Genomic DNA, 6,487 nt, shown 5'->3' on the forward strand with positions numbered 1-6,487 from the left:
TCGGGACAAAGTCCCTGTGGTCCATCCCACCTTCAAACAGAATTTATTTTCCGATCTTGCCATTGTGGGGCTCATATAAAACGTATTTGAAAGTAGACTACGAAGCGTATATTTACATTAAGGGACAAGTGTTGCTCTTAAACGGAAATATTTACTAATACGATAATATAGGACCCAAAAGGAAGGTATTTGTTAGTGGAGTAAAAATTTACCCAGGAACCGAGAAGAGGAACATTCTCACACATCAATGAAAGCTTTTAGATTCAAGTTTAAACTCAATGATAAGGGACTTTTTTATAGCCGAGACTGAATGCGGTGCCGCAGTGCGACATCTCTTTGGGGAGAATGGCATAGCAAATGTCGCCAGCATTAAGAGGGGATCACCACCGCTTTAAATTTTGTCCGATTACTTTACTACTCATCCGAACACTTTTGGCAAAGTCCATCAAGATCAGTTCATAAGAGTAGCGTTGAAAATCTCACTCTAGATTATGTAGATCTACTTAAGGCTTCTGGACTGTGGATACCTATCCACAAGATGATGATTTGAATGGTCCGGCGATAACAGCTCGGAAGGTATTGTTGGGACAGCATATAGTTATATATGTCTTCGCACGGGGACCGCACAAGATCTTTGTCTCTTGTTGGAGGTAGTCCACATGAGAATGAAGAGACAGCCCGTCGCAGTTCGAAGAGCGGTATTCCGAAAGATCAGCATTTTATTCCACTGCGTGTCACATAGCTGTGTTCTTCTCAGCTCGCGCTGGATAACGCATAACATACCGCAGACTGGCCAATTACATTGTAAGTGGTCAGCGATATTTCTTTGTCAGCTGTGGCATGTGGGGAGAATGTATAAGAGCTGTCAATTGTGATGCTCTATCGACACTCACTTTCAGCTCATTTATCAACTCTCGCGTGTTTAAAGTGAACAATGTGGGTGAAGATTTGATGGTGGGATATGTTAAAATCTCAGGCAGCGAAATATGCGGCAAGCTCGTTGAGGTAAACGTTTCGCTGTCGGTTCCCTGTTTGCTAGGCAGCAGTGAGTCTTCTGTCTCTCTGCTGCCGGATGTTTCTAGACCCTAGTCTTCCCAATCTCGAAAAGACATCCTTGGTCATGTAGAACGCTCTACCTTTAGTCTTAGTCAAACTTACCATGAAGACTTGAATAGTTCCTTCACAAGAAGAATTGGTTTCTCATTCTTCTCCCTGTGAAAGATCACCAATTCCTCTGTGATGCTAATCTTAATCTTGCAGAATTCCATTCCGTTCCGTTGCAAACTGGTCTTTGTGAGCTATGAGATATGCCTCTTCCCATCAAGTCGAGCTTTGTGCCCTACCAGGGAGTGTGTATACTTTTTGATCACATCAATACATCCTGCTGTTACAAACCGCATCATCAAGATTCCCAACTATACTCTCAGCTCAAAATCTGCATGAGTAGACCCTCGCCAGAGTTCAAAAACTATTCCAATGTCTGCTCATTAACCAGATTCTCCACTTGAGACTGATTATCTGGTGGAATCTTGAAATCGATCGTACGTCATCTTGTATCTGTTGTATCTCCTGGCTACTTTGGCGTAATAGGGCGGCTCCTCACATTCATCAGAGTCCCTTTAGGAGCCACAGCCCTCCCTGAAGACTCATGGACCACTCAACTTGGTATCCCTCTGGAAAATACTGTCTGTCTCGGATGCTCATCCCACTTTGTATTATTAACTCGATATTCCCAGATAGCTTAAACAGCGCTTCTCCCTTGGTTTAAGGTCTCTTCACACACCGAGCTGGTCGAATACCCCAAGTGCGGCGCAATTTCCCGGCGCAGGCTGTGGTACTCGCAGACGAGCCTGATGAGATTCGTCGCACGGACCTCACTTACCCCAGAATCAGCGAGCTGAATCTGGAAATAAACAGGGTAGTCGACAAACATAAGCCGAATTTGAGGTACCAACACTGTTAAGTCACTCTCGAACCTTGATAGACAGGATGACACGTCCTTTTGGCGAAGCAATTGTGGCTGACCCGAAGAGATGTCCCAGGTTGTTCAACAGTCAATTTATTGAGCACCCCGAGAGTGACAAAGCTATCACAAGTTAATGTGGACGAAGTTGCGAATGTCATCCGTCTACAATGTCTACAATGGGTGGAGGGACTGATGCCCAAACCATACAATCAGCCGCATATGATACGATTTCTATGCCGTCTGAAGGGGGTGGGATGGAGGGTGGGTAGAGGTTAAATAGTGCCGGAGATATTACCCCACCTTTGGGGAACACCCTGTTTCCCTACACCGTTTTTCGACTTCGTATCCCTAAATCCCACTAACGACTGGCGACCACATCAATAATTCACGACCCAGCGTTTCAGGACTGAATGGAGGAACGTGTTGGCGATGTCCTCAAATAATTTCGAATGCTTTCGATAGGTCCAGTGCTACGAGGACCGTCCTATCACATGGCCTGGACTGATTGAAGCCACGACAAATGTGTGCAAAGCAGCTAATGCTCAGCGAATGGAAATTTTTCAACGAGGCTGGGGAGGAGTAGTCCCCCAAGCGTCTAGGCTACTTGTGAGAGGAGGGAGATCGGTGTATACGACTCCTCCTGGCTTCGGTAGCGGGATCACTCTGACTATCTTCCAGACATCGGGTACTAAAGAGTGTTCAAAGACATGTTGAGAAGATCCAGAGTCTTCAACATCAGTATAGAGATTCGGTCGGGGTCCAACGCCTTGGATGACTTCGTCCACGGTAAATTATGATAGCCTAGTCACATCTCTTTGAGACAGTCATAGTTACGTCGCCAATAGAGTCTGAGGTCCTGTCATCCCTTCTTCCGGGGTTCGAAAGTGACTTAACAGTAGACCACAAGCTTACCTAGGCCGGTACCTATGTTATTTACATTGCTTCAAGAGTTCCAGCCAAATATTCCGCTACCTTGTTTCTAGATTCAGCTCGCTGATTCTGGGATTAGTGTGGTCCGTGCATCGAAACCCATCACCCTCGTTCCCGTGTACCACTGCCTGCGCTGGGAAATTTCTCCTCATTTCGGGTATTCGACCGGCTGGTATAAGCGAGCGACTGCTGCGTTTATGATGTCTCCGCATTTGAAAAAATCGTAAACCCAGGATGACACGCAGTTTATCCTCAGCCTTTCAATGGAAGTGGTGTTTCCGACGCAGAAGCAAACAACGACAATGTCAATAAATTCGTTATTGTTGCCAAATTGAAAGATGCTGGATGGTAGCAGAAGTGACGGAAAATATCGCTAAACTCACAGTGAAACCTGGCGAAAGTGCAGGATGTTTTGGGACACCATTGAAATTCCAACCACTTTTGCAAAAGCTGGTTAGTGATACTGGTTTCCCGAAGAATTGACACTGCCTCAAATCAAATCGAAAGCTTTCGAGAGGTCTGGAGCTACGAGGACCGTCCATAGCCCGGGCTGATTAAAGCCACGACAAATGTGTGCGGTAATGGCATGCAAAACAGTTGTTGTGCTATGTAGTCTATGAAATCCATGCTGATGCTCAGCGAATGCTCGGAGTAGTCTCTTAAACGTCTTGGCTACTGGTGAGAGACGTGAGATCGGTATGTACGACTCCTCCTTGCCCGTGTTCTCTCCAGGCTTTAGTAGCGGGATCATTCTGACCATCTCCTAGACATCGGGAACTATAGAGTGTTCAAAGACATGTTGAGAATAGTTGTAAGGTACTCGATTCCAGAAGATCCAGAGTCTTCAACATCAGTATAGAGATTCGGTCGGGGCCCAACGCCTTGGATGACTTGACGCCACGGATGATGTTCGTAACTTCGTCCATGGTAAATTATGATAGCCTAGTCACTCTCGGAATAATCAACAAATTGACCTGCCGCATCTCTTTGAGTCAGTCATAGTTACGTCGCCAATAGAGTCTGAGGTCCTGTCATCCCTTCTTCCGGGGTTCGAGAGTGACTTAACAGTAGACCACAAGATTACCTAGACCGGTACCTATGTTACATAGCTTCAAGTGTTCCAGCCAAATATTCCCCTACCTTGTTTATTTCCAGATTTAGCACGCTAATTTTGGGGGAAGTGGGATCCGTGCATCGAATCTCATCACGCTCATTTGCGTGTACCACTGCCTGCGCCGGAAAATTCCACCTCATTTGGTGTATTAGTGATGTCTCAGTATCTGAAAAGCCCGTAAACCCAATGTCAATAAATCCCTCATTGTTGCCAAATTGAAAGATGCAGTATGATAGCAGAAGTGATGGAAAACATTGCAGACCTCGCAGTGTAATTTGGCGAAAGTGCAGGATGTTTAAAGATACCATTTACATTCCAACCACTTTTGCAGAAGCTGGTTAGATATACAGGTTTCCCGAAGAATTGACACTGCCTCAAATCAAATAGTTTCGAATGGTTTCGAGAGGTCTGGAGGTACGAAGACCGTCCTTTCACATGGCCTGGGCTGATTGAGGCCACGACAAATGTGTGCGGTAATGGCATGCAAAACAGGTATTCTGCTATGCAGCCTATGAAATCCATGCTGATGCTCGGCGAATGCAAACTCTCCAATGAGGCTCGGAGTAGTCCCTTAAACGCCTTGGCTACTGGTGACAGAAGGGATATCGTTCCGTACGACTCCTTCTTGCTCGGGATCTCTCCAGGCTTCAGTAGCGTAATCACCCTGACCATCTTCCAGACATCGGGTACTATAAGAGTGTTCAAAGACAAGTTAAGGACAGTTGTAAGTAAGATCCAGATTCTTAAGCATCATTGTAGAGATTCCGTCGGGGCCCAACGCATTGGATGACTTGGCGCCACGGATGACATACGCAACTTCGTCCACATTAACTTGAAATAGCTTTGTCACTCTCGGAATGCTCAATAAATTGACGGTTGAACAACCTGGCGCATCTCTTCCGATCAGTCACAATTACTTCGCCAAAAGCGACTGAGGTCGTGTCATCCTGTCTACCAAAGTTCGAGAGCGACTTAACAGTACTGGTGTCTATGTTGAATTGCCCCAAGCGTTGTCGACTACCCTGTTTATTTCCAGATTCAGCTCGCTGATTCTGGGGTTAGTGAGGTCCGTGCGACGAATCCCATCAGGCTCGTCTGCAGCCACAGCCTGCGCCGGGAAATTGCGCCGCACTTTGGGTGTATTCGACCGGCTCGGTGTCTAAAGAGACCTTAAACCGAGGGGGAAGCGCTGTTCAAGCTCTCTGGCAAGATCAAGTCAACCCTTCAAGACAGACAGTATCTTCCAGAGAGAGACCAAGTTAAATCAAGCGAGAAGGGAGCACCTGTGGCCCATAAGTCTTCAGGGAGGGCTGTGGCTCCTAACGGGACTCTGATGAATGTGGGGAGCCGCCCTCTTACGCCAAAGTAGGAGACACAACAGAAACAAGCTGACAAGCGGTAAGATTCCACTAGATAATCAGTCTCAAGTGTAAAATCTGGTTAATGAGCAGACATTGGAATAGTTGTGGAACTTTGGCGAGGGTCCACTCATGTAAATTTTGAGCTGGGAGTATAGTTGGGAATCTTGATGTAACAGCAGGATGTATCGATGCGATCAAAAAGTATACACACTCCCTGGTAGGGTACAAAGCTCGACTTGATGGGAAGAGGGATATCTCATAGCTCACAAAGGTCAGTTTGCAATGGAACGGAATGGAATTCTGCAAAATTTAGATCAGCAACACCAAGTTTACAAAGGAATTGGAGGTCTCCCACAGAGAGAAGAATGACAAAGCAATTCTTCTTGTGAAGGAACTCATCAAGTCTTCTTGGCAAGTTTGACTAAGACTAAGGCAAACCATTCAACATGACCAAGGTTGTCTCTTCGAGATTGGGAAGACTGGGTTCTAGAAACATCATACAGCACAGAGGCTGAAGACTCACTGCTGCCTAGCAAACAGGGAACCGACATCGAAACCATCATCGATTCCTAAAAAGTCCGTTTACTGAAGCACCAATGATCGAGGATGTTCAGATGAACCTTCACTTGAACGAGACGGCAACACAAGCTCTGATGGATTTAATAAGTACAGGTAGGGAATATCTGGGGAATGCGTGCACTAAAAAGAAATCTCTTTCTAATGACAAAATGACAATGCAGCAACGCACAGGGGAAGCCGGAAATCGATCGAATTACAACTTAGTATTCTGTACCGAAAGCAGGCTATCGATGGAGAAATCGTTGAAGTTTAAGGCCATGGTTGCGATAATAAGAGGGCGGGAAGTTTTTTTTCGTTTTGGCGTCATTGCTCTTGACCGTCTGCCCAGGTATGAATGTTTTCACTGCTAAAATCCTAGCAAGGCCAGCCGATGATAAAAATGCTAGGAAAGGAAATAAGGTGCACGAGCCGACTGCAACTATAGCAGATTAAACTGCACCATTTCTATATAGATACGATTCAAAATCTTGCGAAAATATCGCTTTATATGGTCCGTGTTCCTTTACGTACCACTACAGAAATTGTTTTTGAGTTAAC

Source organism: Stomoxys calcitrans, chromosome 5 (genome assembly GCF_963082655.1).
Source record: "Stomoxys calcitrans chromosome 5, idStoCalc2.1, whole genome shotgun sequence".
NCBI classification, from domain to species: domain Eukaryota; kingdom Metazoa; phylum Arthropoda; class Insecta; order Diptera; family Muscidae; genus Stomoxys; species Stomoxys calcitrans.